Source organism: Oncorhynchus gorbuscha, linkage group LG07, assembly GCF_021184085.1.
Source record: "Oncorhynchus gorbuscha isolate QuinsamMale2020 ecotype Even-year linkage group LG07, OgorEven_v1.0, whole genome shotgun sequence".
Classification (NCBI taxonomy): domain Eukaryota; kingdom Metazoa; phylum Chordata; class Actinopteri; order Salmoniformes; family Salmonidae; genus Oncorhynchus; species Oncorhynchus gorbuscha.
The window spans coordinates 42,172,366-42,198,483 of record NC_060179.1 but is presented as its reverse complement, the minus strand read 5'-3'; the positions used below and the strand labels follow the sequence as shown (position 1 = coordinate 42,198,483).

Sequence of the window (26,118 nt, the reverse complement as noted above, 5' to 3'; positions counted from 1 at the left end):
CCCTTCACTGTAACTAAGCTGCCTAGCCCGAACCATGAAAAAAAGGCCCACACAATTGTTCCTCCTCCAAACTTTACAGTTGGCACTATGCATTCGGGCAGGTAGCATTCTCTTGGCATCCGCCAAACTGAGATTCATCAGTCAGACTGCCAGATGGTGAAGCGTGAGTCATCACTCCAGAGAACGGGTTTCCACTGCTCTAAAGTCCAATGGCAGCGAGCTTTACACCACTCCAACTGACACTTGGCATTGCACATTGTGATCTTAAGCTTATGCGCAGCTTCTCGGTCATGGAAACCCATTCCATGAAGCTGCTGACGCACAGTTCTTGTGCTGACGTTGCTGCCAGAGGCAGTGTGGAACTCAGTAGTGAGTGTTGCAACCGAGGACAGACGATTTTTATGCGCTTCGGCAATCGGCGGTCCTGTTGTTGCTCCTAGATGTTTCCACTTCACAATTACAACACTTACAGTTGACCGGGGCAGCTCTAGCAGATCAGACATTATACGAACTAACTTGTTGGAAAGGTGGCATCCTATGACGGTGGCACTTTGAAAGTCACTGAGCTCTACAGTAAGGCCATTCTACTGCCAATGTCTGTCTATGGAGATTGCATGGCTGTGTGCTCGATTTTATACACCCGTCAGCAACAGCTGTGGATGAAATAGCCAAGTCCACTAATTTGAAATGGGGTCCAAATACTTTTGTATATATAGTGTATGTATTAAGGACTTGTGGTTGGATTTGTGTGGTTCTGCAAAAAAGCAGAGACACTAGCAGGTTGCATAACATAAAAGGTGATAAGGATGGGTCTATTAAACCAATATACAGCATCTCAAATAAGGAAAATATTCAACTTCATATTCATCATCTCTAGCACCACCCCAACATCATTCGGAAAGTTTTCAGACCCCTTCACATTTTCCACATCTTGTTACATTACAGCCTTATTCTAAAATGTATTAAATTGTTTCCCCCCCCAATCTACACACAATACCCCATAATGACAAAGCAAAAACAGGTTAAAAAAAATAAACAACTTTGGCAGCGATTACAGCCTCAAAGTCTTCTTGGGTATGACGCTACAAAGTTGGCTAACACCTGTATTTGGGGAGTTTCTCCCATTCTTATCTGCAGAACTTATCAAGCTCTGCCAGCTTGGATGGGGAGCGATGCTGCACAGCGATTTTCATGTCTCTCCAGAGCTGTTCCATAGGGTTCAAGTCCGGGCTCTGGCCGGGCCACTCAAGGACATTCAGTGACATGTCCCAAAGCCACTCCTGCGTTGACTTGGCTGTGTGCTTAGAGTCGTTTTCTGGTTGGAAGGTGAACCATCACCCCAGTCTGAAGACCTGAGAGCTCCGGAGCTCTCTGTACTTTGCTCCGTTCATCTTTCCCTTGATCCTGACTAGTCTTCCCGTCTCTGCTGCTGAAAAACAGCCCCACAGCATGCTCTGACATGCACTGTCAACTGTGGGACCTTATACAGGCAGGTGTGTGCCTTGTGTGGTATGTGTGAGGGGGGAAAAATGAATTCAATTTTAGAATAAGGCTGTAACGTATCAAGATGTGAAAAAAGGGAACGGGTCTGAATACTTTCCAAATGCACTGTATGTGAAAATAGCACGGTTTTATGTTTTGCAGTCAAATATAGAGGAGCATAAGTGTTTCCAGTTACACCGTCAACCAATTAGTAGGCAGTTCTGATAATTAGTGACAAGCGTGTTGTAATGAGAGAGAGTCAATGGGTAAAATCAACTTGGTTGATCAAATTCATCTTAGTAGTATGCTGCTCCACTCTGAGGGCTTTTGTACATATCTCCATAAATAATTAAATGGCCCAAAGATGCCATATATACTTATCCTTTAACATTTTAGTAGAAAAGTGGTGAAAACGTGTGCAAACTTACTGTTTATTTATTTGGTAGATATCATTTTGATATTGTTTGAAATGATTTGACCTTATTTTCTTCTAACAGGAAATCCGAGACTGCCTCCAATCCCGAGTTGCGCAGTGGTCGAAGGCACTGCATCTCAGTGCAAGAAGCGTCCCTGTCCCTGGTTCGATTCCAGGCTGTATCACATCCTGCCATGATTGGGAGCCCCATAGGGCGGCACACAATTGGCCCAGCGTTGCCCGGTTTTGGCCATCATTGTAAATAAGATATTGTTCTTAACTGACTTGCCTAGCTAAATAAAGGTTACAATCTATAGAATGTTCCTTAAGGTATCTAGTGTTAGTGTACCAAGTTTGATACTTGTATCATAAAGTCGAACGATCTCAGCATATTTGGTTCTTATGCGCTGGACTACATGTGCTGCTGCTGCGTGTTGGAGCCATATGAAGCTCCTATTGCCGCTACAAGAATCCACCCCCATCGAGAACAAAGTGTTTGATTTCCAGATAGAGCAGCAGTTACCGAACTGCGGAAGGAGAGAACAGAAGAACACTGGCTACTATCAACGGACATTGGGACTCGCCGCAACCTTGCGCTTTTTTGGGTGTACTGCCCCTCTTGAGCAATGGCATCTCCAGATCGATCAAAGGGAGCGTGTGAGGATGGGGTCGCCTTTTTTATTACCATGTATTATCAGTAGATTAGATGTATCATACAGTGATACTAGAGTATTCCATAGCTTCAGATGTGAGTGCATGGAGACACATAGGCAGACAAGGTTGGGAATGTGAAAGAAGCAGCGCTCTCCGTGTATACGCGTGATCCTACAGATTGCACAGAAAAAAAGCACAATATTTCCCATGCATGTTTTGTGTTAGTAGACTTCGTAACACATGGATCAAATATTGATTAATCATCAGCTGCTAATGAACACACCATAAATTAGCAGTGTTCTTGAACAAAGCTGATGCATCTTAAAGGAGACGCGCGTGCTTTGACAACATCACCACCTCAAATGGATGGAGTTATCGTCTGATCCTGGCCACAGAAATCGTCCAACTTCAAGCGCCACGTAGGTGAGGGATGCTCATACAATATTTTGAATAGATTATCAAATAATTTGCTCTAAGCAAATTTAGATTACATAAACTAAAAGGTATAGCTTTGCAATTCAATTGTCAAAACCGTGCAGGTTTATTTATCCGTAGACCACTCATTTAGGTGGCTGGACTAATTACAATTCAATACCAATAAATACATGAAGATAGTGTTTTATTGATCATTTGTACACTGTTGAAAGGAAGGCACCTTTAGGCTATGTGAACAGCAGTATAGGCATGGGGCGTCTGTTTGTTGGATCTTGTTGAAGATCGACTTTCGTTCTCCAGTTATGTCAGAAGTGTTTGGTAGGCTGTAGAACAACCATAGTATAATGACGTGCAACTAAGAACAGACCGTGTGATCTTGGAATGAAATCAGTCGAATGGAAACCACGGTAGCAAAATCTGGAACGTAAAGAGGAATGTGACATGACCCAAGGTGTAATTGGATAGAGAAGGACGTTCATTCTGAGGTGAGCTAAAGGCATTTTTAATCGTGGATAGGCCTTAAGTCCTAATAGTGCATGTAATAGCGGCATATACTGTACACTTTATCTAAAGACGAAATACAATTGCAGTCTCTTACAGGGATGATGCATGATGTTCTGTTATTTCTGGTGTCAGTCATCGAGGAAGCCTGTATGAAGTGCCTAGCTTGATAACAAATTCAATTAAAGTACTGCAGGCACTAGATATTTAGGGAATCAGAGGTTGCCTTGAGAGGATAAAGGACTTATTGTCCAGTAGACTGTTGTGGAGTGGACTGGAGAGTGGGCTGCAGTGTCTCTACAGTTGCAATTGGTGCTGAAATACTTACATTATCGAAAGATTGGCAAGTTTAAATAGGACTTTTGGTTTCAGAAGAGAGAGAAAAGGTTTGGAGTTTATCTCAACTGTAGATTGATTGTGTTTTAGGTTGTGGTTTGGGGTTCTCTGACAGCCAGGGTCCTTGTGAATTAGTAGTCATGTACAGCACATGGGAATGACAGACTTCGTGCCAGACTTACAGAACATGTGCTTTCAACGCATAATTTAAGTAGACAAAAAATACAAGTGCTGTGATGGAAACATTTGCCTAATTCCCACTTTTCAGAAATATCAAAAATAGCTCTGTCAAAGCCAAAGGCATTTTACTTAAATTATGTCTCTATCTAACTGATCTTCTACCCTGGTGGAGAGTTGTGTAAGATCTCCCCCAGATCTCCATCAGAGAGATGGAAAAATACATCTTTGATCCACGCTTACCAGCTGAAGGGCATGCATCTCATCTCATTGTCATGTTTGTCATTTATTATCATGTCTTGTCCCTGTGCTCCCCATTCTATTCGTTTCCCTCTGCTGGTCTTATTTGGTTCTTTCCCTCTCTCTCCCCCTCCCTCTCTCACTCTCTCACTCTCTCGCTCTCTCTTCTCTCTAAATAATTCTGGTTCCTGCTCCCAGCTGTTCCTATTCCCCTAATCATCATTTAGTCTTCCCACACCTGTTCCCGATCCTTTCCCCTGATTAGAGTCCCTATTTATTCCTTTGTGTTCCGTTCCTGTCCCGTCGGTTCCTTGTTTAGTATTCACCATGCTGTGATTGCGTTTCGCCCTGTCCTGTCGTGTTTTTGCTGTGATTGTGTATCGCCCTGTCCTGTCGTGTTTTTTGCCTTCATCAGATGCTGCGTGTGAGCAGGTGTCTCTGTCTACTATACCCGGAAGCGACCTGCAGTCTGTGGCCGCTTCTCCAGTTATTCCCCTCTACAGACTAGAGGATTTCTGTTATTCCCTGTTTGGACTTAAATAAACTCTGTTTCTGTTAAGTCGCTTTTGGGTCCTCTTTCACCTGCATGACAGAAGGAACCGACCAAGGAATGGACCCAGCGACTTCAGACGCTCGTTACACTGCCGTCAAGATCCAAGGAGCCATGCTCGGCAGACACGAGCAGGAATTGTCTGCTGCTCGCCATGCCGTGGAGAACCTGGCCGCTCAGGTTTGGACCTCTCTGGACAGTTCCAGAATCTCGTGCCACCTGTTACTTCCTGGCCTGCCGAGCCTCCAGAACCTAGGGTTAATAACCCACCTTGCTACTCCGGGCAGCCCACTGAGTGCCGCTCCTTTCTCACGCAGTGTGAGATTGTGTTCTCTCTCCAACCCAACACATACTCTAGAGAGAGAGCTCGGGTTGCTTACGTCATTTCACTCCTTACTGGCCGGGCTCGAGAATGGGGCACAGCTATCTGGGAGGCAAGGGCTGATTGCTCTAACAAGTTCCAGAACTTTAAAGAGGAGATGATTCGGGTTTTTGACCGTTCAGTTTTTGTAGGGAGGCTTCTAGGGCCCTGGCTTCCTTATGCCAAGGTGAACGGTCCATAACGGATTATTCTATTGAGTTTCAGCACTCTTGCTGCCTCTAGTGAGTGGAACGAGCCGGCGCTGCTCGCTCGTTTTCTGGAGGGACTCCACGCAGTGGTTAAGGATGAGATTCTCCCGGGAGGTTCCTTCAGATGTGGACTCTTTGATTGCTCTCGCCATCCGCATAGAACGACGGGTAGATCTTCGTCACCGGGCTCGTGGAAGAGATCGCATCAACGGTGTTTCCCTGCTCCGCATCGCAACCATCTCCCTCCTCTGGCTTTGAGACTGAGCCCATGCAGCTGGGAGGGATCGCATCTCGACTAAGGAGAGGGAACGGAGGATCACCAACCGCCTGTGCCTCCGGAGTTGCTGGACATTTTGTTAATTCATGTCCAGTAAGAGGCCAGAGCCCATCAGTAAGCGGAGGGCTACTGGTGAGCGCTACTACTCAGGTCTCTTCATCTAGATCCACTATGTCGGTCCATCTACGCTGGATGTGCTACATGCAGTGCCTTGATTGACTCTGGGGCTGAGGGTTGTTTCATGGTTGAAGCATGGGTTCGGAAACATAACATTCCTTTCAGACCGTTAGACAAGCCTACGCCCATGTTTGCCTTAGATGGTAGTCATCTTCCCAGTATCAAATTTGAGACACTACCTTTAACTCTCACAGTATCTGTAACCACAGTGAGACTATTTTGATTTTCCGTTCACCGTTTACACCTGTTGTTTTGGGTCATCCCTGGCTAGTATGTCATAATCCTTCTATTAATTGGTCTAGTAATTCTATCCTATCCTGGAACGTTTCTTGTCATGTGAAGTGTTTAATGTCTGCCATCCCTCCCGTTTCTTCTGTCCCTACTTCTCAGGAGGAACCTGGCGATTTGACAGGAGTGCCGGAGGAATATCATGATCTGCGCACGGTCTTCAGTCGGTCCCGAGCCAACTCCCTTCCTCCTCACCGGTCGTATGATTGTAGTATTGATCTCCTTCCGGGGACCACTCCTCCTCGAGGTAGACTATACTCTCTGTCGGCTCCCGAACGTAATCGAGGATTATTTGTCTGTGTCTCTTGACGCCGGTACCATAGTGCCTTCTTCTTCTCCGGCCGGGGCGGGGTTCTTTTTGTTAAGAAGAAGGACGGTACTCTGCGCCCTGCGTGGATTATCGAGGGCTGAATGACATAACGGTTAAGAATCGTTATCCGCTTCCCCTTTGTCATCAGCCTTCGAGATTCTCAGGGATCCAGGTGCTTTACTAAGTTGGACCTTCGTAACGCTTACCATCTCGTCATCAGAGGGGGACGAGTGGAAACGGCGTTTAACACTCCGTTAGGGCATTTTGAGTACCGGGTTCTGCCGTTCGGTCTCGCCAATGCGCCAGCTGTTTTTCAGGCATTAGTTAATGATGTTCTGAGAGACATGCTGAACATCTTTGTTTTTGTCTATCTTGACGATATCCTGATTTTTTCTCCGTCACTCGAGATTCATGTTCAGCACGATCGACGTGTTCTACAGCGCCTTTTAGAGAATTGTCTCTACGTAAAGGCTGAGAAGTGCTCTTTTCATGTCTCCTCCGTTACTTTTCTCGGTTCCGTTATTTCCGCTGAAGGCATTCAGATGGATTCCGTAAGGTCCAAGCTGTCAGTGATTGGCCCGTTCCAAGGTCACGTGTCGAGTTGCATTTTAGGTTTCGCTAATTTCTATCGGCGTTTCATTCGTAATTTCGGTCAAGTTGCTGCTCCTCTCACAGCTCTTACTTCTGTCAAGAAAGTGGTCCGGTTCCGCCCAGGGAGCTTTTGATCTTCTAAAAGAACGTTTTACGTCCGCTCCTATCCTCGTTACTCCTGACGTCACTAGACAATTCATTGTCGAGGTTGACGCTTCAGAGGTAGGCGTGGGAGCCATTCTATCCCAGCGCTTCCAGTCTGACGATAAGGTTCATCCTTGCGCTTATTTTTCTCATCGCCTGTCGCCATCTGAGCGCAACTATGATGTGGGTAACCGTGAACTGCTCGCCATCCGCTTAGCCCTAGGCGAATGGCGACAGTGGTTGGAGGGGGCGACCGTTCCTTTTGTCGTTTGGACAGACCATAAGAACCTTGAGTACATCCGTTCTGCCAAACGACTTAATGCCCGTCAAGCTCGTTGGGCGTTGTTTTTCGCTCGTTTCGAGTTTGTGATTTCTTACCGTCCGGGTAGCAAGAACACCAAGCCTGATGCCTTATCCCGTCTGTTTAGTTCTTCTGTGGCTTCTACTGATCCCGAGGGATTCTTCCTTATGGGCGTGTTGTCGGGTTAACAGTCTGGGGAATTGAAAGACAGGTTCAAGCACTCACGCACACTACTGCGGCGCTTGTCCTAGTAACCTCCTTTTCGTTCCTGTTTCCACTCGTCTGGCTGTTCTTTAGTGGGCTCACTCTGCCAAGTTAGCTGGTCATCCCGGTGTTCGAGGCACTCTTGCGTCTATTCGCCAGCGCTTTTGGTGGCCGACTCAGGAGCGTGACACGCGTCGTGGCTGCTTGTTCGGACTGCGCGCAGACTAAGTTGCAATCTCAGACCGTCCCCATTCCTTCTCGACCATGGTCTCACATCGCCTTAGACTTCATTACCGGTCTGCCTTTGTCTGCGGGGAAGACTGTGAGAGCCGCCAATAAACGCAGGATTAAGAGTCCAAGGTATTGTTGCGGCCAGAGAGTGTGGCTTTCCAGCAACCTTCCTCTTACGACAGCTTTCGTAAGTTGACTGGTTCATTGGTCCGTTCCGTGTCTCCCAGGTCGTCAATTGTCGCTGTGCGATGCTTCTTCCGCGACATCTTCGTCGCGTCCATCCTGTCTTCCATGTCTCCTGTGTTAAGCCCTTTCTTCGCACCCCGTTCGTCTTCCCTTCCCGTCCTTGTCGAGAGCGCACCTATTTACAAGGTACATAAGATCATGGACATGCGTTCTCGGGGACGGGGTCTCCAATACTTAGTGGATTGGGAGGGTTACGGTCCTGAGGAGAGGAGTTGGGTTCCGTCTCGGGACGTGCTGGACCGTTCACTCATCGATGAGTTCCTCCGTTGCCGCCAGGATTCCTCCTCGAGTGCGCCAGGATTCGGTGAGTGGGGGGTACTGTCATGTTTGTCATTTATTATCATGTCTTGTCCCTGTGCTCCCCATTCTATTCGTTTCCCTCTGCTGGTCTTATTTGGTTCTTTCCCTCTCTCTCCCCCTTTCACTCTCTCACTCTCTCGCTCTCTCTTCTCTCTATCGTTCCGTTCCTGCTCCCAGCTGTTCCTATTCCCCTAATCATCATTTAGTCTTCCCACACCTGTTCCCGATCCTTTCCCCTGATTAGAGTCCCTATTTATTCCTTTGTGTTCCGTTCCTGTCCCGTCGGTTCCTTGTTTAGTATTCACCATGCTGTGATTCGTTTCGCCCTGTCCTGTCGTGTTTTTGCCTTCATCAGATGCTGCGTGTGAGCAGGTGTCTCTGTCTACTACGGCCTGCGATCTCCACCTGCAGTCTGTGATGGCTTCTCCAGTTAACAGACTAGAGGATTTCTGTTATTCCCTGTTTGGACTTAAATAAACTCTGTTTCTGTTAAGTCGCTTTTGGGTCCTCTTTCACCTGCATGACACTCATGCTTTTAAACTGGCCTCGGAATTCACTATGTCAATAATACTTAGTCCATGCAGTCAGTGGCTCAACAGTGAACAACTAAAAGCTCATTCAATTAGCCTGTTAATAAGAATCTGATAACCCGTGGCACTGAGAGGAGAGAGGTGGTACTGTAGAATGACCCCCACCACTCCAACCCCCACCACCTAGCCTGTTTCCCTGCAGGCCCTTGTGTTATCAATGGTGTTCTGGGCCAGAGGCTGACTTGATTACTGTGCACTTCATTTGCAGCGCGGCTCTCCGCTGGTCCCGCCAGGGCCTGTCTGTCTGTGCAGGGGCTCATTTAAGTGACTGAATCACTGTGTGTGTTAGCCTACCTGCTAATCGCCAATCACATACAGTGGCAAGAAAAAGTATCTGAACCCTTTGCAAATACCTGGATTTCTGCATAAATTGGTCATAACATTTGATCTGATCTTCATCTAGGTCACAACAATAGACAAACAGTCTGCATAAACTAATAACATGTCTTTATTGAACACACCGTGTAAACATTCACAGTGCAGGGTGGAAAAAGTATGTTAATCCTTGGATTTAATAACTGGTTGACCCTCTTTTGGCAGCAATAACCTCAACCAAACGTTTTCTGTAGTTGTGGATCAGACCTGCACAACGGTCAGGAATTTTGGACCATTCCTCTTTACAAAACGGTTGCAGTTCAGCAATATTCTTGGGATGTCTGGTGTGAACTGCTCTCGAGGTCATGCCACAGCATCTCAATCGGGTTGAGGTCAGGACTCTTACTCGGCCACTCCAGAAGGCGTATTTTCTTCTGATGAAGCCATTCTGTTGTTGATTTACTTCTGTGTACACATAGTGTTTCCAACCTACACCTTAAATGTTTAAATGATTTATTCAATATAGACAAGAAAGATACAATCATTTGTGTGTTATTAGTTTAAGCACGCTATGTTTGTCTATTGTTGGGACTTAGATGAAGATCAGATCAAATTTGATGACATATTTATGCAGAAATCCTGGTAATTCCAGAGGGTTCACATACTTTTTCTTGCCACTGTAACTACTGCAGACTCTCACGGGGCTGTTGTGTTTCACTTTGTTTTCTCAGTTAACCATGTTTTGCTTTTCTCACCCTTAAATTGGCTTGTGGGAGCATCTCGGCATGTTTCTGATGTCTTATGTAAAGTGTTGTGTTTGAGCTGTAATTATGAGTGCAGAACTGTATTATCGTTGTTATTATTGGTGTATCATGAACGGCGCATACTGTGGAGATGATGTACCTGTTAGTATGTCTATTTTGAGGCTTAATTGCTTCCTTTAAGGGAAACGAAGCACAATCATACTCTAAAGCAGGAGACCAACAAGGAATCCATAGGGAGCCTTGGTGAGAAGGATACACCTCCAAACCACTGACAACCACGGGGACATGTATTTACCAGTTACCTCATCATGTGTGAAAGTGATATGGCCATTTGCTGGTCCAGACCCATGTTGCCCAACAGAGGTCCCATAGTACACAAATCTCTCCAGTTTCTGGCCAAAGTAGCAGTCTGTCCTGACTGGCTTTTAATGGGTCCCCCATAATCAGAGGCCTTACCAATCAAGCAGCTGATTGCTTCAGTCGATTAATTAAGACAGTTTGCGCTACATTGTGCAGTGTGACCTTCACCAAGTGTCCTTGCTCTCCAGCGGTAACAAAGGCCTGATGCACATGGATTAAAGAGAGTGAGCAATTTGGCACCACACAGCAAGGAGTGCTGAATAGAAAGAGTGTTTTACTCCGAAAGGTAGCCCGCTGAGGGTGAGTAACACATTGAATTAGCCGGTTTAAGCATGACTCGTCGTTAAACTTCGCATTTCTAGCTCAATTGGAATCGAATTGGTCTGGAAATTGCAGCTTCTCTTCCCTGTCACCTGAGTCAACTCTTTCCCTTCGATTGCCTATAACGTTTGAATTCTATGAGGGCCGGTGTGGGTGCAGACTTTTGTACCAGTCAATCAGTAACGCACCTGATTCTAACAATCTAGCAACTAATTTTCAATCAATACTTTAGAATTGGAACACCCAATACCAGGAGGAGGCAGTCTTACCCGAAATATGCTTGGTGCAGGCTTTTATTTCATCTTTTCAATCAAAACTTTGATTACTAGAGGTCTCACCTCTTGGCTGCCCAACACTGCCCTAAACCCATATTGCAGTGAGATGAGATCAACCGCTGCAAAGCCTACCACCATAGAGTAGATCTGAGTGATGTGCCTTTAATACACCCAATACATGCAAGACTGCCTAGCACGCAAGCATATTGAGGCCATTCATCTCACTCCACGGCCTCATCACCATAGACCTGAATTTGCTCTACCTCTGGGCTCTCTGCTTAACTGTACATGTGTAATGCCTTCATAAGCACGGCTGACTACCAATCAAGAAACGGCACTAATGTGACTCACAGCATAGCCTGCCCATGTATATAAAACAAATTCCATGTCTCTCCAACATATGTCTTACTCATTTCTGCCTCGCCCATTCAACAATGATGCTGCTATACATTTATGTAAGCCACTCACACTCTTTCAAATTTAGCTGATGATGAGGGTGGAGGGTGAGCAGGAATCCTGCTACATGATATAATATTAAGGGGCTGCTTTTAAGGGTCGCAAGGGGTGATTGAGAGAGAGAGAGAGAGAGAGAGAGAGAGAGAGAGAGAGAGAGTGACTGCAGTTGTGGCACTGATCTATTCCTTCTTCCTTCAAAAGTAGTGCATAACAACACACCTAGCAAATCTGTGAAGGTGCTTGGACACTTTCTACAGGCCTTTTCCTCTCTGTGTTTCCAACTTCAACCTGAGGTGACTCAGTATCAATGGTTTATAACTTCTGTGGAGTTGTGTGGGAAGGAGGAACATTCTCTCTCATTCAGTTGCTGTCCGAACAATATTGGGTTAACGTGGGTCATTGTCGTTGCTAGCTCCTCCACAGAGCTTTACCAACTACCAGAGACAGTGGATGCTCTGTTTCTCTTACTAACTGTTAGTAATTAACCATTAAGACAAACACCAGAATCCAGTTGACCATAAAGAGATCCTCAGGCATAGCCACTGGGGGAAATTGAAACGCAATGACGCCTTTTGAAGTGTGACCGATAATAGTGTTTGTTGGATGATTACACAACAGTGTTGCTGGGTGCTTGACTTAACATGAGCACAATAAAATACCAGTCGGTGTCCAGCCCGAATGTTGTTTCCCAAGAGCACAATAATTTCAAACCAACTAGCACACTTCATGCCATGGGTGTTTGTGCTACTGTGCTTTTCACTGCAACACATAGACATTAGCTCGAGGTATCCTGTTTCTATTGCAAAGCTTTGCTTGATATGAGCGTAACAAATATCGGTCAATGTCTAGCCAATTTGTTTCCCCAAGAGCATGCTGTCAATTTAGAATCACCCCGTGCTGGAAAAAACGCATAGACCAGCATAGACTGTTGTGTTTTCGCTGGTGACCAGCCTTCATTGTGTTTTCACTAACGACCAGTCATCATTGTGTTTTTGCTGGTGACCAGCCTATGCTGTGTTTTGGAGATTGGTCACAGGCATACCAGAATTGTTGGTCACCCGCAAAACCAGCATCAAGTGATTTGATTTGAAATAACATTATGCTGGCTTGCAAAGTGATGTCTAATTACTATTGGAATCCAGCCTGAGTGGGGATATCCAACAAGTGGACATTTTATTCACCCACAATTTGCATTCAGAATGATTGCCAGGGTTAGAAAGATGAATAAATAGCTACCTAAACCATCTAAACTGGAACAACCATTTCAGTAACGAGTGCAATAAGTTCAACTAACAGATTGGATTACTTTAGAAACATTTACGTTATTTGTTTTTGTGTAACATAAATTAATTGAGTGCCTTCAGAAAGTATTCACACCCCTTGACTTTTTCCAAAATGTTTTGTGTTACATGGATTAAATTGAGATTTTTTTTTTGTTACTGGCCTACACACAATACTCCATAATGTAAAAGTGGAGTTATTCTATGTTTTTATTTTTTATTTTTTTACAAATGAATTAAAAATGATAAGTTGAAATGTCTTCAGTCAATAAGTATTCAACCCCTTTGTAATTGCAAGCCTTTATGTTCAGGAGTAAACATTTGCTTAACAAGTCACATAATAAGTTTCATGGACTCACTGTGTGCAATAATAGAGTTTAACATTATTTAAAAATTACTACCTCATTTCTGTAACCCAGACACTGTAAGGTGACTCAGTCGAGCAGTGAATTTCAAATACAGATTCAACCATAAAGACCAGCTGTCATGCCTTGGTCATTGTATTTTTATGTTTTTGTTATATGTTTGGGTAGGCCAGGGTGTGACATGGGTTTATATGTTGTGTTTCGTATTGGGGTTTGTATTATTTGGGATCGCGGCTGATTAGGGGTGTGGTATAGGCTTGGCTGCCTGAGGCGATTCTCAATTAGAGTCAGGTGCTTATCGTTGTCTCTGATTGGGAACCGTATTTAGGTAGCCTGAGTTCGCTTTGTATTTCGTGGGTGTTTGTACCTGTCTCTGTGTTGTAGTCACCAGATAGGCTGTAATTAGTTTCACGTTCCGTTCTGTTGTTTTTGTATTTCAGTTATTTTCATGTACCGCTATTCTGTTCATTAAAGTCATGAGTAACCTACACGCTGCATTTCGGTCCGACTTTCTTCATTCAACAGACGAACGAACGCCGTTACAGAAACACCCACCTCTCACAGACCGAGCAGCGTGTAACTGGCAACGACGTTATGGACAGCAGAAGCATGGAGTATACGACGTGGGAAGAAATCGACAGGTGGGCAGCCGACCCAGAGCGAGTGCAGGAGCCCGCCTGGGATCCCCTACAGCAATGCGAAGAGGGCTATAGACGAATGGAGTCTAAAAAGGAAAACATGGCGACGCAGAGCGAAAAAAATTATTGGGAGGGGGCTAGAAGGGAGAATAGTTATGCCAGGTAGGAGACCTGCGCAAACTCCCTGTGCTCACCGTTGGGCTAGAGAGACCGGGCAGGCACCGTGTTATGCTATGGAGCGCACGGTATTTCCAGTGCGGGTGCAGAGCCAGGTGCGGCACATACCAGCCCTTCCTATTGGCCGGGCTAGAGTGGGCATCGAGCCAGGTAAGCTTGGGCAGGCTCGGTGCTCAAGAGCTCCAGTGCGCCTGCACGGTCCGATCTATCCAGAGCCACCTCTACACACCAGTCCTCCGGTAGCAGCTCCCCGCACCAGGCTTCCTGTGCGTGTCCTCGATCCAGTACCACCAGTTCCAGCACCACGCACCAGGCCTCCAGTGCGTCCCGCCTGTTCAGCGCAGGAGCTTTTCTCCTCTCCAGTGCTCCCAGTCTGACCAGCGCCGCCCGTGCTCCCAGTCTGACCAGCGCCGCCAGTGCTCCCAGTCTGCCCAGCGCCGCCAGTGCTCTGTCTGCCCAGCGCCGCCAGTGCTCCCAGTCTGCCCAGCGCAGCCAGTGCTCCCAGTCTGCCCAGCGCCGCCAGTGCTCCCAGTCCGCCAGTGCTCCCAGTCTGCCCAGCGCCGCCAGTGCTCCCAGTCTGCCCAGCGCCGCCAGTGCTCCCAGTCTGCCCAGCGCCGCCAGCACCGCCAGTCTGCCCAGCGCCGCCAGCACCGCCAGTCTGCCCAGCGCCGCCAGCACCGCCAGTCTGCCCAGCGCGCCGCCAGTCTGCCCAGCGCCGCCAGCGCCGCCAGTCTGCCCAGCGCCGCCAGTGCCGCCAGTCAGCCCAGCGCCGCCAGACAACCAGTCTCTTCCAGATCTGCTTGTCAACCTGAATCTTCCAGTTCCGCCAGCCAGCCAGGATTTACCAGAGCCTACTACCTGCCTGAGCTTCCTCTCAGTACTGGGCTTCCTCTCAGTACCGGACTTCCCCTCAGTACCGGGCTTCCCCTCAGTACCGGGCTGCCCCTCAGTCCCGGGCTGCCCCTCAGTCCCGAGCTGCCCCTCTGTCCCGAGCTGCCCCTCTGTCCCGAGCTGCCCCTCTGTCCCGAGTTGCTCCTCAGTTATGTGGGGATCTGGGTGAGGACTATTAGGCCATGGTCGGCGGAGAAGGTGGATTATCCCAGGACGCGAAGGGGAGGAAATAGGACATTAATGGAGTGGGGTCCAGAACCGCCACCATGGACAGAACGAGCCAGAACCGCCACCATGGACAGACGCCCACCGGACCCCCTATGCTCTTGAGGTGCGTCCGGGAGTCCGCACCTTAGGGGGGGGGGGTTCTGTCACGCCTTGGTCATTGTATTTTTTGTTTTTGTTATATGTTTGGGTAGGCCAGGGTGTGACACGGGTTTATATGTTGTGTTTCGTATTGGGGTTTGTATTATTTGGGATCTCGGCTGATTAGGGGTGTGGTATAGGCTTGGCTGCCTGAGGCGATTCTCAATTAGAGTCAGGTGCTTATCGTTGTCTCTGATTGGGAACCGTATTTAGGTAGCCTGAGTTCGCTTTGTAATTCATGGGTGTTTGTACCTGTCTCTGTGTTGTAGTCACCAGATAGGTTGTAATTAGTTTCACGTTCCGTTCTGTTGTTTTTGTATTTCAGTTATTTTCATGTACCGCTATTCTGTTCATTAAAGTCATGAGTAACCTACACGCTGCATTTCGGTCCGACTTTCTTCATTCAACAGACGAACGCTGTTACACCAGCAGACATTGAATATCCCTTTGAGCATTGTGAAGTTATGAATTACACTTTGGATGGTGTATCAAAGCACCCAGTCACTACAAATATACAGGTGTCCTTCCTAGATGCAAGGTAGAAGGAAACCAGTCAGGGATTTTCACCATAAGGTCAATGGGAACTTTAAAACAGTTACAGAGTTGAATGGCTGTGATAGGAGAACACTGAGGATGGATCAACAACATTGTAGTTACTCCACAACAGTGTTGGGGGTAACACATTACAAAGTAATGTTTTGAGGGAGTGTGCAATTGGCATGCTGACTGCAGGAATGTCCACCAGAGCTTTTGCCAGAGAATTGATTGTTCATTTCTCTACCGTAAGCCGCCTCGTTTTAGAGAGTTTGGCAGTATGTCCAAACGACCTCACAACCGCAGACCACATGTAACCTCGCCAGCCCAGGATCTCCATATGCGGTTTCTTCACATGCGGGAACGTCTGAGACCAGTCACCTCGACAGCTGTTGAAACTGTGTGTTTGTACACAGCCTTTGTAGTTCTGCTGAACCAGTCAGGGATTTTCACCATGAGTACTAAGTACGCAAGCCATTCTAAGGTAGTGTGCGCCCTCTATAGGACATAACAATGTCCAACACATGCAAGGCATTTCCAGAGGGTTTTCTGTTTTTGGTAACGCAAAAGTAATGTAACGAACAAAATAGTTATTTTCCACAGTAATGTTTCGATTTACTTTTAATTGTAATAACGTTGTAACCTAAAGAGTTACTTCCCAACGCAGCTCCATGCATCCTGTTTGCAACAAGGCACTAAACTAATACTTTCAAAAAATATGGCAAAGCAATTAACTTTTTGTCCTGAATACAAAGTGTTTTGTTTGGGGCAAATCCAATACAACACATTACTAAGTACCCCACTCCATATTTTCAAGAATAGCAGTGATTGCATCATGTTGTGGGTATGCTTGTAATTGTTAAGGTTTTTCAGGATAGAAAATGTAACAGAATGGAGCTAAGCACAGGCTAAGTCCTAGATTCAGTCTGCCTTCCACCAGACACTGGGAGTTGAATTCACCTTTCAGCAGGACAATAACCTAAAACACAAGACCAAATCTGCACTGGAGTTGCTAACCAAGAAGATAGTGAATGTTCCAGAGTGGCCGAGTTACAGTTTTTACATAAATCGACTTGAAGACCTGAAAATGGTTGTCTAGCAATGATCAACAACCAAATTGACAGAGTTTGAAGAATATTGAAAATAGTAATGGGAAAATGTTTCCAGGTGTGGAAAGCTCTTAGAGACATACCCAGAAAGACTCACAGCTGTAAGTATTGACTCAGTGGTGTGAATACTTATGTGAATTAGATATTTCTGTATTTCACTTTTGGCAAATTTTCACTTTGCCATTATGGGTTATTGTGTCTAGACGGGAGAGGGAAAAACTTTTAAGAATTTGGAATGTTGTAACACAACAATATGGAATAAGGTATGAATACCTTCTCAAGGCACTGTTACATGTGCTGTATGTACATGTACGTATGCATGCAAATCACAGATATTGAAACAAATAATTATACAAAATCAAACTGCAGACCAGCTTGACCAGAGCTAGACCAGGGATTCTCAAAGTAGGGGTCCGCGGATGTACTGATGGGGTCCATGGCCAGATCAACAAAAAGTGTTTTATTTAAAAATATATATTTTTTAATCAATATTACTAACAACAGATTAAACACATTTTGGCCAAGAGTTTATACTTTTATATGGTGTAATACAGTACAATACAATGTAATTATATTAAAGGTTATATATGTAATATTTTTGCATTGTAATTTCAGAAAATGTTATTAATATATCTACAGAATCAGATCACGCCTCCATTCTGTGCCTCCCTTCCTATAGGCAGAAACTCAAACAGTAAGAACCCATAGTAAGGACTGTGCAATGTTGGTCTGACCAGTTGTAATCTATGCTTCAAGATTTTTTGGATCACGTGGACTTGGATATGTTCCGGGTTGCGTCTGAGAATAACATTGACGGATATACTGACACGATGACTGAGTTCATCATGAAGTTCATAGGGGATATTGTTCCCACTGTTACGATTAAAACCTATCCAAACCAAAAATCGTGAATAGATGGCAGTGCCTCCAACGAGGGCCACCACTGCTCACGAGGATGGTGAGCTCTCATTATCCGTGGCTGATGTGAGTAAGACATTTAAGCGTGATAACCCTCGCAAGGCTGCCGACTCAATGACATCCCCAGCTGTGTCCTCAGAGAATGTGCAGATCATCTGGCGGGAGCATTTATGCACAAATTAAATTTCCCTATCCCAGTCTGTTGTTGACACTTGCTTCAAGATGTCCACCATTGTTCCTGTACCCCAGCAAGCGAAGCTACTGTAACTGAACTAAATGACTATCCCCATATGGCACTCACTTCTGTCATCATGAAGTGCTTTGAGAGGCTAAGGATCATATCCCCTCCACCTTACACAACACCTTAAACCCACTGCAATTTGCATACTGCCCCAATAGATCCACGGATGATGCAATCGCCATCGCACTGCACAATTAACCTATCCCATCTGGACAAGAGGAATACCTATGTAAGAATGATGTTCATTGACTACAGCTCAGCCTTCAACACTATTGTACCCTCCAAGCTTATCATTAAGCTCGGGACCCTGGGTCTGAAACTCGGGTTGGCCAGAACACCTCCGCTACGCTGATCCTCAACACAGGGGCCCCACAAGGGTGTGTGCTCAGCCCCCTCATGTACTCCCTGTTCACCTATGACTGCATGGCCACGCATGTCTCCAACTCAATCATCAAGTTTGCAGACGACACAACAGTGGTGGGCCTGATTAACAACGATAACAAAATAGCCAACAGGGAGGAGATGAAGGACCTGGCGGAGTGGTGCCAAGAAAATAACCTCTCCCTCAATGCCCCCATCCACATCAACGGGGTCGCAGTGGAGAAGGTGAAAAGCTTCAAGTTCTTCAGCATATACATCACTGATAATCTGAAATGCTCCATCCACACAGACAGTGTGGTGAAGAAAGCGCAACAGTGCCTCTTCAACCTCAGGAGTCTGAAGAAATTGGACTTGGCCCCTGTTCACCCCTCTCAAGGACATTCAGAGACTTATCCCAAAGCCACTCCTGCGTTGTCTTCGCTGTGTGCTTAACATTGTCCTGTTGGAAGGTGAACCTTCGCCCCAGTCTGAGAACCTGCTCCAAAGTGCTCAGGACTTCATTCATCTGTGCTTTGATCCGTTCATCTATGCCTCGATTCTGACTAGTCTCCCAGTCCCTGCCGCTGAAAAACATCCCCACAGCATGATGCTGCCGCTACTATCCTTCACCGTAGGGATGGTGCCAGGTTTTCTCCAGACGTGACGCTTGGCATTCAGGCCACAGAGTTAACCTTTGTTGCATCATACCAGAGAATCTTGTTTCTCATGGTCTGAGAGTCTTTGCCTTTTGGCAAACTCCAAGCAGTCTGTCGTGCCTTTTTCTGAGGAGTGGCTTCCGTCTGGCCACTCTACTATAAAGGCCTGATTGGTGGAGTGCCTCAGAGATCGTTGTCCTTCTGGAAGGTTCTCCCATCTCCACAGAAGAACTCTAGAGCTCTGAGTGATCATCGAGTTCTTGGTCGCCTCCCTGACCAAGGCTCTTCTCTCCTGAGTTCTCAGTTTGGCTGGGCGGCCAGCTCTAGCAAGAGTTTTGGTGGTTTCAAACTTCTTCCGTTTAATGATGGAGGCCACTGTGTTATTGGTGATCTTCAATGCTGCAGAAATTGTTTGGTACCATTCCCCAGATCTGTGCTTCGACACAATCCTGTCTCAGAGCTCTACGGACAATTCCTTCGACCTCGTGGCTTCGTTTTTCCTCTGACAGTTTTGTGCCTTTCCAAAGAGCCACCCTTTGCCTTGATGACAGCTTTGCACACTCTTGTCATTCTCTCAACCAGATTCACCTGGAATGCTTTTCCAATAGTCTTGAAGGAGTTCCCACATGTGCTGAGCACTTGTTGGCTGCTTTTCCTTCACTCTGCAATCCGACTCATCTCAAACCATCTCAATTGGGTTGAGGTCGGGGAATTGTGGAGGTCAGGTCATCTGATGCAGCACTTCATTACTCTCCTTCATGGTAAAATAGCCCTTACACAACCTGGAGGTGTGTTGGGTCATTGTTCTGTTGAAAAACAAGTCCAAACCAGATGGGATGGCGAATCGCTGCAGAATGTTGTGGTAGCCATGCTGTTTAAGTGTGCCATGAATTCTAAATAAGTCACAGACAGTGTCACCAGCAAAGCACCCCCACACCATCACACCTCCTCCTTCATGCTTTACGGTGGGAAACCACACATGCGGAGATCATCCGTTCATCCACACCACATCTCACAAAGACGTGGCGGTTGATACCAAAAATCTCAGATTTGCACTCCAGACCAAAGCACAAATTTCCACCGGTCTAATGTCCATTGCTCATGTTTCTTGGCCCAAGCAAGTCTCTTCTTTTTATTGGTGTCCTTTTAGTAGTGGTTTCTTTCCCTCAATTCGACCATGAAGGTCTGATTCACACAGTCTCCTCTGAACAGTTGATGTTGAGCTGTGTCTGTTACGTAAACTCTGTGAAGCATTTATTTGGGCTGCAATTTCTGAGGCTGATAACATGAATGAACGTATCCTTTGCAGCAGAGGTAACTCTGGGTCTTCCATTCCTGTGGCGATCCTCATGAGAGCCAGTTTCATCATGACGCTTGATGGTTTTTGCGACTGCAATTGAATAAACTTACAAAGTTCTTGAAATTTTCTGTATTCACTGACCTTCTTCGCTAAAAGTAAAGATGGACTGTTGTTTCTCTTCGCTTCTGTTCTTGCCATAATATGGACTTGGTCTTTTACCAAATATCTTCTGTATACCACCCCTACCTTTTCACAACACAACTGATTGGCTCAAATGCATTAAGAAGGAAAGATATGACACAAATTCACTTTTAAGAAGGCACACCTGTTAATGAAATGCATTCCAGGTAACTATCTCATGAAGCTGGTTGATAAAAGGCAAAGAGCGTGCAAAGCTGTCATCAAGGCAAAGGGTGGCTATTTGAAGAATTTGTTTAACACTTTTTTGATTACTACATGATTCCATATGGGTTATTTAATAGTTTTGATGTCTTCCAAATGATTCTACAATGTAGAAAATAGTACTTTTGATCGGTAGTGTATTTATACTATGAACTCCAACATTGTTCCTCCTAATACTTCTATATTTTTAATTCCATTCTTTAACTTTTTAGATTTGTATTTGTTGTTGGCGTTCTAATTCATCCCAAAGGTGTTCAATGGGGTTGAGGCCAGGGCTCTGTGCAAGCCACTCAAGTTCTTCCACACCGATCTCGAAAAACCATTTTGGTATGAACTTTGTCTTGTGAACAGGGGCACTGTCAGGCTGAGACAGGAAAGGGCCCCCCAGACTGTTTCCACAAAGTTGTCAGCACAGAATCGTCTAGAATATAATTGTATGCTATAGCGTTAAGATTTTCCTTCACTGGAACTAAGGGGCCTATCCCGCACTGCTCCGGCGCTCCATGTCCATTCCAACCACTCTGCTAAAATCAGCTCCGCGCTCACAGGAAAAAAAACTGCCGCTCCAAGTTCGCTCCATTCATTAAAATCACAACCAACACCCATCTATTTTTGTGATGACCTGGACCTACCGTTTTGGTTTTGAAGCATTGAAACCAAACCATTTGGATTAGAATGTAAAACATTTGAATAAATATGAGATGAATGTAAGAAGCACACATCATTTCAAATAGGCTACTTGTAATTATAAACAGCATTATAGACACTAAATAGGTCTGGAGCCAGACAGGGAAGCTAAAAAAACTAAAATGAATTATTTTGGCTATATTATTTTAATTATTTCAAGGTTATAGCCTACAAAGAAATACATTGTGAAGCATTTGCGAGTGCGACACAATATGCAGGTAGGGACATAAAGCGCTCAACATTTAAACAACACTTTATTATATGCAAATTCTAGACTATAATGGTTTAATATATTGGCTTTGACTTACTTAGAATTAAATATTAATTAAACTAAAAATTACTCAGTGCCTTTGAATACATTTTTTAAATACATTTTTAGAAACATGAGTTTGGCCAGTTTGTGGTTTCAGGCTCATGCGATGGTGCCTGGAGAGCAGGCCAGCAGCTGAGAATATTCTCTACACACTTTCAGAGCCACTAAGGATGCTATAGACCCCTTTGGCCACTCTTGCCAGGCTGGGCAGAGATGCAGAGTTGTTTGTAAAAAGAAATTTATAGATAAGCCTAAATGTTTATAGGCAAAATAACCCAATCAAAATGGAAAGCTCCTTAAACATGGGAATATGCCAGGCCTATTGGGCCAAAATCAATGATGCCCTATTGTAGTGTTTGTTTATTTGTGCCAACCGTCAGTGGAAGTGTTTTAACACTGTGACATGAAAGAACTGCACTGTTAAGAAGTTACTGTGCATTTCCCAGTAACTTTATGGAAGTTAGTTGCCTGGAACTTGCTGTGAATTTTGTGTTACTTGTCAACCAGCTGTCAATAAGTTATTGTACAATTCACAGTCTCTTAATAGCCAGTAACTGCTAGTAACTCACTGGCAACTAACTGCCAGTAACATACTGGCAACTTAAGTGTCAGAATGTTATTGTAAAATGCACAGTAACATACATGCAACTAGCTGCAGTAGCTCACTGTACCTTCAAATACCTTTTCTGATTACAAGAAAGCTTATGACATTAGGTGGCAACTGTTAAGCTTTATTTGTGGTGAGCACACTTAGGACCCAGCCTCACCTGGCCTCAACCTCTATATTGGCAGAAAAATGACCTTCCTGCCACACCATCAGGTCAGTGAGTGTGACAGAGATCAGCCACAGTAAGATGTGGTGAAGTTTACAATAACTACTTGCAGCAAGTTGACAGTAAGTTTTCTGGACCTCACTAGTGTTACTTCCATTTACTAACTGCTATTACGTTACTGGATAATGCACAGTAACCTCTTAACAGTGCAGCGCTTGGTCATTCCAAGCTCTTACAAAGATTGTAAAAATGGCATTGGACAAATGAGGTGTTTAACCTTCATCAAGATAAGGATAAAACCACTTAAACTGGTACATCACTTGCACAAATGCAACATATTGTTGTCCATGCCCCCAAATATGCTAATGAGCCCCTGCCAGCACATTGCCCCCACCTACATTTCATAGTGTAGTGAAAGTAAGGTAAACAACAACAAGTCATTTTACAACAATAACAATTCAATTGTAAAAAAAAAAAAACTGAATTTTTACTGCAACAGTAACCAGTAATTTACTGTCAAATGATGGTGTGTTCCATAAGCACATCTGTAGTATCCTATAAGTATAACTGTAGAAGCTGTCATTTGTTCGACCTGGAACCAGAGGGTTCTTCATAAGAAGGCTCTAAATGGAGATCAAAAGGGTTCCCCTACCTACAGGGACAAATAAAAGGGTTCTATGTGGCACCTAAAAGGGTTCCTCCACAGGGACAAACGAGCAAATGTCTATTGGTTCTAATCTTTTAACAATCTTTATCACACCCACAAATCAAGGGGTGTAGTGGGAAATTCAGGTTTCTGGCAACCAAGAAGTTGTGTGTACAAATCCCACATGAGGTTGACTCCAGCATGCTCAATTGCAGTTAATAAAAAAAAAATGATTCAATGTCTGTATTTTGCAATTCCATTGATTGATTGATTAATACATAATTTTTCTCATGCTTCACAAAGATAAATAACATAAATGTTTCTAAACGCACCCATTACTGAAATGGTTATTCCCATTTACATTGATTAGGTACTCTCATTTATTCATAATTCTAACCCTGACAGTCATTCTGAAAGCAGATTATGGGAAACCACTCTGGCTGGATTCCAATAGGAATTAAACATCACTTTGCAAGCTAGCATAATGTGAATTGATGCGAGTATTGCTTTAGTTTATGCTGGTCACCATTGTCTAAAACAAAAGGAAGGCTGGTCACCAACAAAAAACACAATGAAGCCTGGTCACCAGCGGGAAAAAAAACAACAAAGGCTGGTCACCAGTGAAATCACAGTGAAAGCCGATCACCGGTGAAAACTCAATGAAGGCTTGTCACCAGCGAAAACGCAACAAATGCTGGTTTATTAGCAGCAAGAACATGCTGTTCAGACCAGCTTGGCCAGCGAGACCAGGGTTTTCCCAAACTCCATCCTGGCCCAACCCCAACATTTTGACCAGGATCCGACTAGCAATGATCAGCATTTTAGCCCACCGCTCTCTATATATCCCTACTTATGTTTTTCTCCTTCTACTCTATTTCCTCCCTAGTACCCAGCTAGCAATCAGGAATCAGCTCAGAAGCGGCCCTCTTCCTGGGGCTGGAACTGATTGAATCAAGTGAATGACTGCCCAGAATCGGCCCAAGTACATAGGGCCGTTTCCGTCTACCGGAATTCAGCCGACTTTGCCGGCATCTTCCCAGAATCACCCCAGAAGCGGCCAGATGCAGATTTTAAATACATTTTATACAAACAAATTATACCCATCCACAAAAAAAAAACATTTTGTGTCGGTGGAAACACCTGGTGATCATGTCAGCGTGCATGGGCCTTGCCCGCCACGGGAGTCGATACAGGACAATGGGACAAGGACATCCCTGCTGGCCAAACCCTCCCCTAACTAGGACGATGCTGGGCCAATTGTGCGTCGCCTCATGCATGTCCCGAACCAACATTTGTAACAACGCAGTTTGGACAATGATGCAGTGTCGTAGACCGCTGCGCCTCTCAAGAGGCTCCATCCACAAAGTTTTTAATGCCTTTCAATTGCCTTACGGAAAGTATCAAAACAGTAAAATACTACACAGGACTCGTAAAGAAATTAATTTAAATGTTTGTTAATTGTATTTTTTGGTCACAGAAACAATGAGAAAAATAAATAATGAAATATTAGTAGCCTCAATCAGCCCGAGCCCTAAGTAATACATTTCACACCGAAGTCTGCCCGAGTTCAATCCCCGCATTGTAGCCATAAGTAATACTGCCAAAGGCGGCCACATGGCGCGGACCACATGACATCGGCCGAGTCTGACTCTCAGCCGAGTGCCCCGACTCTCAGAATGAATCGGCCCCAGATCCACTGTGCTAGCTGGGTAGGGCTTGCCACGGGCAGCCGCCCTGACACAGTGCTCCTCCATCAGAGCGCTTGCTTCAGATGAGTCTCTGTTATGACTTATTCATTCTGGAAGGGAGTGGCCTCACCTTTCCTTCATTCTCTGTTTGGCTACTCTTAATAAGAACCAACTCTACTGCTTGTCCAAGCTGTTTTGGTATCTGCATACAGGCTACTTCCCTAATAGCTTCTATTTTGTGGATATCTTTCTGGAAACCTACTTTCATACAGGGGGCAAGGGCTTGTCTTGGAAGCACGCTTTCCACTGTGCTAAATAGGAATCAAATTAGTTGAAAGCTAGAGCAAGGTGTTGGAATAAAAAAAAGAGTATTTCCACATAGTATAACCGCTACAGAGATGATGCTAGCTAGCATTAAAACTGGCTAGCATGTATCTAGAGGTTCTTTGTTGTGTAACAGAGCAATAGGTCTACAGCTATATAGGAACTTGTCATTTGGTCGAAACTAACATTAGTTTACAAACGTATTGTTTGCTCTGTGTATTTGGTGTGTTGTTTGGTGTGCTAGTTGGCTTGCTAGCAATGTTTTGAGGTAAACGGGCTAGGTCCCTGTGCAATCAAGAGGGGATGGGGGAGAAAATGAGATGTGCAGTTGCTTCAATCAGGGTGTTGCAGTACCCAGAAGAGATGACATCAAACTGCTGCAGTGATAAAGAGGTGAGATCGCTCAGATTCTCTCTTAAATAGATAGTTAGATGTCAATGTCAAACCAATGCAATGATAGACATTTAATGGCTTGGTCTGAGCTGCTTTTCCTGACAATGTCCATCTGATATAGCTAGCTAGTTGTTCTAGTGCAATGTCCATTAAATGTTTAAGCCACGACATCATGATCATGTAGTCATGCATCTGCAGACCAGCAAGGAGGAGAAAAGCCTGCTTTGGGTGAGCTAGCTAGAACAACATCAACTAGCTAGCTATAATATCAGATAGACATTTTCTAGGAAAAACATGGACAGAGCTAGCTATCTGTAGTAAAACAAATTGAAACCACCACATACACATCTGTATCTGCGTTGCATTCCATATTATGTTTTGATCTATTTGTACTGTATTGCTATCTGTCTCTAGTTGTACAAATCATCGGCATGAAGAATACTGAATTCTGTTGAATTGTCAAGTGGACTGAATTCTCATTCAAATAATGTTGTGGCTCTCTTTTAGATCTGCCAAGCACAACTCTGCCTCTGCCTCTGCTAGCCAC

The 26,118-nt window shown here is 45.0% G+C and overlaps 1 protein-coding gene across 1 annotated transcript in view; it reads left to right on the top strand.

Annotated features, from left to right (window-relative positions):
• The first annotated feature begins 2,437 nt into the window (after positions 1-2,437).
• LOC124039878 (TANK-binding kinase 1-binding protein 1-like) overlaps positions 2,438-26,118 on the top strand; it is a 125,834-nt gene continuing 102,153 nt past the window's right edge. The window contains exon 1 of the mRNA XM_046356385.1: positions 2,438-2,974. The gene's annotated coding sequence lies outside the window, so the exon portion shown is untranslated. The remainder of the gene's footprint in view (positions 2,975-26,118) is intronic.